The sequence below is a fragment of the Orycteropus afer genome, unplaced genomic scaffold (assembly GCF_000298275.1).
Source record: "Orycteropus afer afer isolate SDZICR_OR568_19922 unplaced genomic scaffold, OryAfe1.0 scaffold00521, whole genome shotgun sequence".
NCBI classification, from domain to species: Eukaryota; Metazoa; Chordata; class Mammalia; order Tubulidentata; family Orycteropodidae; genus Orycteropus; species Orycteropus afer.
In genome coordinates, this window is record NW_006922108.1 from 574,745 (window position 1) to 587,552 (window position 12,808).

The following is a 12,808-nucleotide window of genomic DNA, read 5'->3' on the forward strand; positions in this document are numbered from 1 at the left end:
GAAGAGGTAACTATGGGGAGGAAGTGGGAGGGGAGCTGTTGCATTGTAAATTTTGGTCAATGACATGAGACAAAGTATATGTGAACTGCTGTACGAAAAGTGAATTTACTCTGTAAATCTTCACCCAAATCAAAATAAAATTAAAAAAAAATAAATTAAAAAAAAGAAGATGGATGGAATACACAAAGTCACTACACCAAAAAGAATTGGTAGATGATCATCCATTCAGGAGATGACATATGATCAAGAACCAATGGTAATGAAAGAAGTCGAAACTACACTGAAGGAATTTGTGAAGAACAAGGCCCTAGGAATTAACAGAATACACACTGAGATGTTTCAACAAATGGATGGCATGCTGGAGACTCTCATTTAACTATGCCAAGAGATTTTGAATACAGGTATCTGGCCAACTGCCTGGAAAAGATTCATATTTGTACCCATTTCAAAGAAAAGTGATCCCACAGACTGAAAATTATCAAACAATATCACTGATGTCACACTCAAATAACATCTTAAGCTCAAAAACTCACTGCCTTCAAGTTAGCTCTAACTCATAGTGACCACTCCTTGGTTTTTTGAGGCAATATCACTATGGAAGTAGATTGCCCAACCTTCACTGAAGATATTTTAAAAACCATTGCAGTGGTATATTGATAGAGAACTCCCAGAAATGTAAACTGGATTTGGAAGAGAATGTGGAATGAGGGATATCATTGCTAATATCAGATGGATCTTGCCTCAAAGCAAAGAATACCAGAAAGATGTTTACTTGTGTTTTATTAACTATGCAAAAGCATTTGATTGTGTGGATCATAACAATTTGTGAATAACATTGAGAAGGATGGGAATTCCAGAACACTTAATTATACTCATGAGGAACCTGTACATAGAGCAGGAGGCTGTCATTCGGACAAAAGAAGGGGATACTTCAACAGGAAGGGAATGCATCAGGGTTGTATCCTTTCACCATATTTATTCACTCTGTATGCTGAGCAAATAATATGAGAAGTTGGGCTATATGAAGAAGAACATGGTATCAGGATTGGAAGAACCCTCATTAACAACTTGAGATACACAGATGACAAAACTTTGCTTACTGAAAGTGAGGATGACTTGAACCACTTACTGATGAAAATTACTACAGTATGGATTACACCTCAATAGAAAGAAAATAAAAATCCTCACAACTGGACCAAAAAGCAGCATCACAATGAATGGAGAAAAGACTGATGTTGTCAAAGACTTTGTTTTACCCAATTCTACAATCAACACCAATGGAAGCAGCAGTCAAGATATCAAAAGACATATTGCATTGGGCAAATCTGTTGCAAAAGACCTCTTCCAAGTGCTAATCAGCAAAGATATCTCCTTGAAGACTAAGATGCCCCTAACCCAAGACATGGTATTTTCAATTGTCTCATATACATGTGAGAGCTGGACAATGAATAAGGAATACCAAAGAACAGTCAATGCTTTTGAGTTGTGGTGTTGGAGAAGAATGCTGAAAGTACTGGGACTGCTAAAAGAACTAACAAGTTTGTCCTGGAGGAAGTGCAGCCAGAATGCTCCTTGGAAGCCAGAATGGCCAGACTGCATCTCACCTACTTGGTCATGTTGTCAGAAGGGACCATTCTCTGGAGAAGAATGTCATGCCTGGTGAAGTGGAGGGTCAATGAAGAAGAGGAAGGCCTTCAACAAGTGGACTGACATAGTGGCTGCAGTGATGGGCTCAGGTATAGTATGGATCATGAGGCTGGCACTGGACCTGGCAGTGTTTCATTCTGTTGTGCATAGGGTTGCAATGAGTCAGAGAAGACTTGATGGCACATAACAACAACAACAACAACCATTTTTGAATTATCTTCAGCAATATTATACTTGTATTGATATTAATAATATAGTTTGATAATTTTTTGCATTCTTTGAGATCACTTTCTTTGGAATGGGTACAAATACAGATTTCTTCCAGTCAATTGCCCAGGTAGCTGTCTTCCAAATTTCTTGGTGAAGACGAGTGAGTACTTCCAGCACAGCATCTGTTTGTTGAAACATCTCAATGGGTATTCTATCAATTCCTGGAGCCTTGTTTTTTGTCAGTTCCTTCAGTGCAGCTTCAACATCTTTCTTCAATACCATTGGTTCTTGATTATAAGCCACCTCCTGAAATACATGAACATTGACCAATTCTTTTTGGTACAATGACTCAGTGTTTTCCTTCCATCTTCTTTTGATGTTCCCTGCATCATTCAATACTTTTCCCAAAGAGTCTTTTTATATACTTCTAAATAATCCATGGGACAAAGAAGAAATCAAAAATAAAATTTAAAAAGATGGATGAAAATGAATGTCCAACATATTAACATTTTAGTACAACTTTAGGGTGGAATATTTCCTTTAGTTCTTTGAGCCTGAGAAATACTAATCATGCTTTTCCCTTTTTTTTTTTTTTTCTCACTCCAGGTCTTTGCACATTTCTTTATATTATTTTGATTTGTCTCTTGAGCAGCCTTTGAAATCTTCTGTTCAGATCTTTTCATCATATCATCAGTTTGCTTTATCCACTTTATGTTCAAGAGCAGGTTTCAGAGTCTCTTCTGACTTCCACTTTGACATTTTCTTCTTTTCCTGTCTTTTTAATAGACTTTTGTCTTCTTCATGTATGATATCCTTGCACAACTCATCTGGTCATCATCAGTCATTAGTGTACAATGCCTTAAATCTATTCTTCAGATGGCCTCTAAATATTGTTGGGATATACTCAAGGTTAAACTTTGCTTCCAATAGGCTTGTTTCAATTTTATTCAGCTTCAGTTTGAGCTTGCATTTGAGTAACTAATGATCTGTTCCACAGTCACTCCCTGTCCTTGTTCTGATAATAAAATGTGTTGTTGTTGTTATGTGCCGTCGAGTCAGACACGAATCATAGTTAACCCTCCTTGGGTTTCTGAAGCAGTATCACTACGGAAGTAGATTGCCCAATCTTCCTTCTGAGGAGTGGTTGATGAGTTTGAACTGCCAGCCTTCTGGTTAGCAGTCAAGTGTCTTAGGCACTAAGCTATAATAATCAAAAATAAAAAGGAATCCACTGTCAGTATGGGCAACAACAATAAATATGAAAAAACTCTGCTTATTGAAAGAAGTCATCAAAAAGAAATAATAATATATACTGTTTGAACCTTTTACAAAAAATTGTAGAAAATGTAAACTAATTGATAGTGAGAGAAATCAAATCAGTAATTACCACACAACTGAGGAGACACAGTCCAGGGTGTGTGTTGTTGTTAGGTGCCATCTAGTTGATTCCAACTGTGATAGTTGGAGCTGTGTGTCAACTTGGCTGTACCCCAGTTTTGTGTGGTTGTTCCCATGATGGGATCAGATGACTGAGTTCTGAGTGGCCAGTCTGCCCAAGGGGAGTTTCCCTAGGGGTGTGGCCTGCTTGCAATGATATCCAAGGACAATCTGGAAGAACGGCATTCCTTCCTTAAAGAATTGGAACCCTATGGTGCGAACTACAGACTTCCTTGAGTGAGCGGCTCACCGCTTGGCCTGGAGATCTTGGATTCATCTTTTATTGGAAACAACAACCAATATACTGCATGCCAGCTTGAATCTCTGGGTTCCCCTGTGCTTCCGGAAGCCAAGGCGGCCGCAAGCCCCATCTCCACCAGAGACGGACTTTTCAGCTTGGACTTGTCAGCTTCTATATGCTTGTGAGCCATTTACCTAAGATAAATCTCTCTCTTTCTCTCTCTCTCTCTCTCTCTCTCTCTCTATAAATATATAGATATGCTTTGCTGGTTTTTTGTGTTTTGTGTTTCTCTAGAGAACCCAATCTAACACACCAACTAATAGTGACTCTATAGGACAGAGTAGAACTGCTCCATTGCATTTCCTAGGCTGTAATCTTTACAGGAACAGATCACCAGGTCTTTTCTACTTTGGAGCTGCTGGTGAGTTCCAATCAGCAACCTTTCAGCTAGCAGTCAAATGCTTAACTATTGCTCCATCAAGACACCTTTAACAAAGTAATAAGGTATGGAAAAAACACACAGAATGGTACATACTGGTAAAATTAATTACTGTGCTACAAAAATTAAATCTGGCAAGAATTCAGAGGTAAATGGAACAAAAAGTTATCTTTTGTGAAAAACTAAAACTCAGAGTAGCTTAGATTTCTCTTCAGCAAACTGAAATGTAAAATGTTAGTAGATACCATTCTAAGCAAGAGGAAACTGTATGATTCATGAAACAATAAGCCCAACCTATAAAAGTAAAAGTTTATCATAATGTACAGCTGTATAGCAGGATGAAGAAGGATCAATGCTTTTGAATTGTGATGATGGCAAAGAATATTAGATACACCATGGACTGTCAGAAGAATGAATAAATCTATCTTGATCTATAAGAATGTTTCTTAGAAGACAGGAGGGAAACTTTATTTCAGGTACCTTGGACATGTTATTAGGAGGGACGAGTCCCTGGAGAAGGCCATAATGCTTGGCAAAGTAGAGGGTCAACAAAGAAGAGTAAGACCCTCAATGACATGAAGCCATACAATGGCCTCAAAAATGGGCTCAAATATGGCAATAATTTTGAGGATGGCTTAGGACTTGGCATTGTTATGTGCTGTCGAGAGGGTCACTATGAACCATCTTGAAGCCACCTGATGAAAACAATAACATAGCAGGCCTAAAGAACATTTTGGCCTGATTATTTAAATTTATGGTAGAAATTAAATATGCCACAAAGCTTCTGTCTTACACAATCAGTCTAAAATAGTTTTTACTAAAATGCAACTTTAATCACATTATGCTCCTTCATTCAGAAGTTCTCTATTGTCTTCAGAATAAGCTTTAAACACCTTAACATGGCATAGAAGGTTCTACAAAGCTGATCCCAGCCTCAACCCTTCTTTAATATAGTTCCTGTATTTTTGTCTTACCAAACTTCATGCATTTCCCATCAAAATATTTCCTCTCAAATGTTTGTGTTTTCCTACTGCTTTTCTTTCCAAATTGAATATCTTTTACATCTGTCATTTTTAAGATTCATTTTAAGGTGCTCTATCTGTCTTAGAAATATTTACTAATACTGTCGGTCATAGTCAAATATGGCTTTTCTGAGCTTATTCTCTATCATCTTATTTAAAAAGTTATTTATGTTATATCTTCACTCAATCTTTGTTGTAATCATCTGTTTTATGCCTTATTGTATTCTCTAAAAGACTGTAAAATTAAGACTGTAATTTCTTCATAGTCAATATATATACATTTATATATACATAGTAATGCATTATCTATATATATAATACTATACACGTACACACACACATATGTAGAAAATACTTACTGAATGAATGAATAGATAAAACTTAAACCTTTAACTTCTTCCACATGTTTTTTCAATGTTTTAGTCCTTGGAACAAAATATTTATCTTATTTTAACATAATCCTGTTTCCTTTGGTTTTGCATTGAGGTTGAGAGAAATTATTCATCATGATTATCACAGAAGTTTTCCTGCTCATAAAGTCACATTATGAATAAAATCTCATAGTTGGCAAATGAACATTAATGGAGAATATTTTTCAAAATTATCTTAGAAGAAAAAAATATCTTTCATGTGATTTTTATATAGTGATGAGTTTGAGTTCTTGAAGCCAACTAAAGAAAAGTTGGAGGCTGAGAATTGGACATAGAAATTCTTTTATAATTATTCTGCTGAGCTGTATATTACATGTTGTTGTTGCTGTTGTTATGTGCTGTCGAGAGGGACTCACCTCATAGCATCCCTTCCTTGGGTTTCTGAGGTGGTATCACTACAGAAGTAGATTGACCAACCTTCCTTCCGAGGAGTGGCTGGTGGGTTTGAGCTGCCAGCCTTCTGGTTAGTGGTCAAATGCCTTAGGCACTATGCTACTAAAACTCCCTATATAGTACATAAAAAATTCTAATTATCATTAAGAAGAGGATGGAATATAATAAAAATGTGTGATTAATGGAAAATGCAATGGTTTAACATTAGATCTTTTAGAATGCTGAGTTGATACTTCTAGAATTTTTAAAAAATATATATTTAATATTTTGGAAACACAGGTATCTTAACCTTTAGGAAGGCATTAAGCAACAGGATCATAGAAAGAAAGGTGTCACAGAAAGAAAATGACATTGTGAAAGCACATTAATCTAAGAAATGCCAAGCCCCATCTCAATCATTTCTGTATACTGCCTTTTTTATTACATACAATTTTGTACTAAGAACTAATATATTATTTGTGCTAAGATAATATTATCTTCAATCAATATTATATATAATATTATATATTATTAATTAATTTTACATAATAATTTTAAATATATTATATTATATATACTTGTCAATGATAAGAGGAAATTTAGTAAAAATTTGGCTTTTTCCTAAGCCAGGATGAGGTAGAAAGGAACAGAAAGAAAAGATATGATTTTCTTAGCCTGATTCTTCCACCTCCACAGTATAGCAGAGAGCACAACTCCATTTTTAACACTAATGTATTCTGGTGATCACTCAAGTTTTAGTTTAAGAAAAAAAAAAAAAAAATGCATTCACAGCAGAGTTCTGGAGTGTCATCTGCAGGAGAATGTCTGTCTCTGGGAGAGGTTTGTTCTTTCCATGAAAGAGTCATTGCTGTGATCCATCAAACATTAGCTCACTGCATACTTATTTAAAACCCATCCTTCATGAAGAATGGTGGTGTTACAGAATCTTTATCACTATGGAAAGACAAGATATTAATGGCCTCTGCTCCCTGTTCCTCAACCATCTCCAGAATACTCCAAGAATCAAGCAAAGAATAAGTGTTGACCAGAAAATTCAAAACAAAGAAGCCAGTAGCTTTATGGTAAAGGAGTTGTCTTGCATTTTCTGACATGTCATTAATTAGTAAGTACACTATTATAAATTATAAACTGTAATTCCAATAATGTCAGTAGGTAACACAAATACTATTAGTAAAACATATAACAATTTAATTATTTAAAATTTGTTAATATTGAAAAATTATTTTAGAAATGGTGAGCCTAAGTTGAAGCATGTTTTAAATACACAAATTAAGGTGAGATTTATTTTTGGATTAAAGGAATAGTTATCAGTAAAAATGTAAAGGAATTATCCAGATTTGGCCCCTAATCCTCCTTGGTAATTTCTCTCTAGTAATCTCTCCTAGTAACATGAGAGAGGCAGTTACTCTTTCAAGCCAGGGGTGAGGCACTTTTATTTCCACCAGAATTCAGAATTAGGATTCATCTTTTAATTTTTTTAAAAAAATAAGGTGAGATATGACCTTAGGAGTTATCGTGGCATAGGTGTGAGGAATGAGTAAAACTGACAGCCTGTGGCCACACATAGAGTGAGAACCTTATCACTGACCTCATCCCTTTCCATTGTTCATTATTCCTTTCCTTAGCTGACATGTACAAAGCATTTACTGTGCATCAGGCATTCTGGTATATACTTCATATAGTTTTATCATTAAATTATCTTTGAGATGGACACTATTAGTGTTTTCATTTTACAAATGACACAATTTAGAGTACAGGAATTGTTGTTGTTGTTATGTGCCATCTAGTTGGATCCGAATCACAGTGACCCCTCCTTGGGTTTCTGAGGTTGTATCTCTATGGAAGTAGATTGCCCAGTCTTTCTTCCAAGGAGTGGCTGGTAGGTTTGAACCACCAGCTTTCTGGTTAGCAGTCAAGTGTCTTATGCCACCCGAGCTCCAGGGTACAGGAATACCTTCATAAAATCCCCACAACTTTCTAGCATTTCAGTTATTTATGGAAGTCACAGTAACATTCCCTCAAAATGACATATAAATATCCAAATACTCTCAAGAAATATTGTATAACAGTTTAGCTAATATCTGCTAATTGGTGGACCAAATGTTATTAGGTGTCATTGAGTCAATTCTGAATCATAGTGACCCCATGAAGAATACCCCCATAGGGTTTCCTTCATTGTAATCCTTACGGGAATAGATTGTCAGGTCTTTCTCACATGAAGCCCTGAGCCATTTTAACTTCTAGCCTTTGGTTAGCTTCTGAGCATGACAAATGAGTAGCTGAAAAGACTGTTTTGACTTCTCCCAAGGGCTATACAATACCTATGAAAGAACTATTAAAATACATATGATGATAAAAATCATGTATCCCACAAAAGCAGACCTCTTTATGAAAATGAATAAAAGAAAAACAAACTTGTATGCAGAAAAGTTGTTCTACTAAAATCAGACCATTATGATCTTAGTTATTACTGTTTTTCCTTAAGTTCAACTGAGTATGTATTTAACCAAGACAGTCCCCTATCATCTACATTTTCAGTCTCCCTGGGAAGACAAAATGTGAGAGGGCACTTTCATTCAGTGTGTTATATAATGAGATATAAGAATATATGGTACAGTGTGTAGGGCATTGACTGCTAACCAGAAGGATGGTGGTTCAAATCCACCAGCCAGCCACTCCACAGAAGGAAGATGAGAAATCCACTTCCATAAAGATTTATTGCCTTGGAAACCCAATGGTGTTCAGAATCAAATCATTGGCAGTGTTTATTTATTTATTTGTTTATTTGTTTATTTATTTTTTAATAAGAGCTAAGAGAAAAGACATCAACTGCAATTCAGCACAGAGAAGTCTTTCTGGAAACAGTGGTACCTAAACTAAGACTTCAAAGACAATTAAAAATTACTTAGACCAAGAAGTGAAGCAAGTGTAATCCAGGCAGAAGCAAATGTATAAGGTAAAAGTATTGATAAATTAAATAGTATACACAATCTTGTTCTTCCAGAGTAAAGAACGTCTAGATGTCAGTGGTGGGAGATGGGTTTATAAAAGATAGACATAACCTAACTCATAGAGGTTTTCATAGGTCACATCTAATGGATAATAATGAGCTATTTGAAAGTATTAGACATGTGATGATGTCAAATATACTTTCAAAGACATTCACTTTAAAAAAAAAATATATAAACTATGTTGTATAAATTATACAACTGGGACCTACTGATAATTAAACATTTAAATGCACCCAAAGACTTCCAAAAAGAGTAAAAACATCTACAGACTGGGGGAGGGGGAGGAGTGACAATGACATTTCAGACAAGGAACTAATCTTTAAAATGTATAGAAAACTCCAACATCTCAAGAACTAAAAGATAAACAATCCAATCAAAAAGTGGGCAGAGGAAATGAACAGACACTTCAACAAAGAAGACATCCTGGTGTCCAACAAACACATGAAGACATGTTCATGATCATTAGCCATTAGAGAGATGCAAATGAAATCAACAAGATACCTTCTCACCCCAGCACTAATAGCAAAGTAAAAAAAAAAAAAAAAAGGAAACCACAAATGCTAGCTAAGATGTGGAGAGAATGGAAACTTTATACACTGCCAGTGAGACTGCAAAATGGTGCAACCACTGTGGAAAACAGTATGGCACTTCCTTAGAAAGCTGGAAATAGAAATAACATATAATTCAGTAATACCACTACTAGATGTATATCCTATGAAAATAAGAGCTGAGACATGGATAAATGTATGCACCACCATGTTCAAGCCAACATTACTCACAATTAAAAAAAGATGAAAACAAATGTCTATCAATAGAAGAATAAATAAAGAAACTTTAGTACTTACACACAATAGAATATTAAGCAATGTTAAAGAATAAGGATGAATCTGATGCACTTAGATGAACTTAGAGGACATTATGCTGAGTGAAATTAGTCAATTACAAAAAAAAAAGACCAATATTCTATGAGACTATTATTATAAACAGCCAAGAGTAGTTTACACACAGGAAGAAATATTTTTGATAGTTACCAGGGATGGGAGGAGAAAGCAGAGAAAATCCCTAACAGAGGGTAGACACATATTAACTTATTTGGTGAATAATGACAGGGGTCTTAAAAGCTTGCAAGCAGTTTTCTAAGATGCAACTTTGGATAAAATATAGCTACTCAGAGGTGTTGTGTCATGTTTCAAATGTCAGAAAACATAGACAGCAGGAGTGATTTATATTTGAATCATGGGAACTTAAGCATGAGTAGAAAGAAAAAACATTTTAGAGTTGTGGGTGGAATTTATACATAGATGGCCATGAAAGGAATTTATATTTTTAAGGAGAGTATTAGGAAGCCAGTTTATTGATGGTTGTTCAAAATTTGAAGCAAAGAAGAATGAAGGCAATCAAAGACTCAAGGACACAAATAGTCTGAAGGATAAATGGACCACAAGAACGTCAGCCTCCACTACCTGAAGACCAGAAGAACTGCATGGTGCCTTACGAGCACTACTGATCACTCTTATTGGAACCACAATATAAGGTCCTGGAAAGAATGGAGGAAAATGTGGATAAAAAAATAACAAAGCCCAGAAGTCAAGTAAGGACTAGAAAGAAGAATGAAGGAAATGGGAAACCTAGGGAAAAAATAGGAAGAGTGCTTTATTATTGAGGGGATTGCAACTAATGTCAACAAACAAAACGTGCATAAATTGTTGAATGAAAAACTAACTTGCTTGGTAAACATGCACCCAAACTACATTAAAAAAATATTTATAGAAGCCCTTTTAGGATGGTAGCTTTTTGAGGTATATTATTATTATTAGTTTTGTTTCTCAGTTATCTACAATATAATTGATTTCTATTTTATTAAAAAGATTCTTATTTCTGAAAAAAGAATCATCTAAGAACAATTAAGGATGACTCATGTTTCTGGGTGTCTAATTAAATAGGAACTTTAACTTTTTGTGTCTTGGTTCCCTAGTGCTGCTATAACAGAAATGCCACAGTGGATGGATTTGAAACCAGGAATTTGTTCTCTTAGTTTAGCAGCTAGAAGCTCAAATTCAGAGGGCCAGCTCTAGGGGCTGGGTGAAGGCCCTTCAACCTTGGGCCTCAGCTCTGCTTCTTGTTCCAGGCCCACTGGAGCCAGAAGGGTTTTCTAACTCAGGCAGCTGCAGGCTGCTGAAGATGACAAACCCAAGATCAGCAGAAAAATGGCAGAATCCCAAGATCAACAGGTAACACGGCAGGCTACACTGGTTCAAGTCCAGGAACAATCCCAAAATCAACAGGCAACACGGCAGGCCACTGGTTCAAGTCCAGGAAGTGAAGATGAAGACTCAGCTAAATGCAGGATCCAAAATGTGCCAAAAAGCTAGAAATCTTTCTGAAATCTTCACATATACAGGGAGCAAGGTCACATGCCAAAGGCAACTAATTATCTGTTCACAGCAGATTCCACCATGGAGTTGATTACATCACATCCAATCTTATCATAGGGAAGAGCTATGTCTAGCTCTGAAGTTACTCAAAGTCATGACCCACCCAAGTTGACACACAACCTTAACCACCACAAATAGTATATTAATAACAGTGAAGGAATGTAAATTTTGATCTATTTGAGATATTTGCCAGAAAAATATTTTTAAAAGCTAAGTTTAAGTAATATTTTGTTTGAGATGCCATTAGATAAATTCTCTAATCATTAAGCTAGTTCTTGTGGCTTAGGCTGACTTGTGAATTAAGGTTTGTAATTAGTTAATTAGTGAGTTTTATTTCAAAATTAAAACTCAGGAAGAAGATGAATTATGTAGGCAGAAAACCAAAGCAAAAAATGAAATGAAGTATGGATGGATCACAAGAAACATCAAAATGTACTAGGAAATCAGAGGTAAAACTCTAACAAATAGCCTTAAAACAACAGTAATAACTACATGAAAAACAGCATTTAACCTACTCAAATCTCTGAATTTTCTATAGAATTCAGGTTTAATTATAGATTGCATCTTGTCATCTCATGATGTATCCTCTGCCTATGCTGGTAAGAAATTATATATATATTCTTTTAGAGAAGAGAAAGGAGCTCTGGTAGTGTAGTGCCTAAGGCATCTGACTGCTAACCAGAAGGCTGGTGGTTCATCCACACGTCTTTGTAACAGGAAAGAAGCAGGAATAGAATTGTTGTTGCTATGTTGTTGTTATGTGCCGTCGAGTCGGCCCCGACTCATAGCGACCCCTCCTTGGGTTTCCGAGGCAGTATCACCACGGAAGTAGATTGCCCCATCTTCCTTCCGAGGAGTGGCTGGTGGGTTTGAACCACCAGCCTTCTGGTTAGCAGTGCCTTAGCCACTATGCTACCAGAGCTCCCAGGAATAGGGGGGAAAAAAGAAAAGGTATTTTATGATAACCTCTCTATTTTGGCCTGTTCACACATAGCATAAAAAAAAAAAAAAAAAAATTCATATTTTACAAGAACACCAGAGAACTACTTGAGGGCATATTACCAAAACCAAACCTACTGCTTACTGTAGAGTTGAATCAGACAATGGTGATATCATGTGTTACCAAATTGAACTGCTCTTTAAGGTTTTCTTGGCTACCATCTTTACAGAAGCAGATCACCAGGCATTCCTTTAATGATGTTACTGCATTAATTCAAAACACCAAGATTATGTTAGTAGAGGAAAAGGAAACTACTTGAGCCACGTAAACCAAAAAAAAAAAAAAAAAACCTAAAGATTATTAGTGGTTACCAGGGTTGGGAGGAAGGTGGAAAGGTGAAACTTTTGCTTGTGGGGCATTGAGTTTATGCTAATGGTGGTGGAATATTTTGGAAAAAGATAGCAACGATAGTGGCATAATATGAAAAAAATGTCATCAATGTCCCTAGGTTGCAAATGTGGAAGTTTTCATATTGGGGAATGTCTTGTGTATGTTTTCACCACACACAAAAAAAAAAAAGTAAAGAAAAAAAAAAAAAAAAA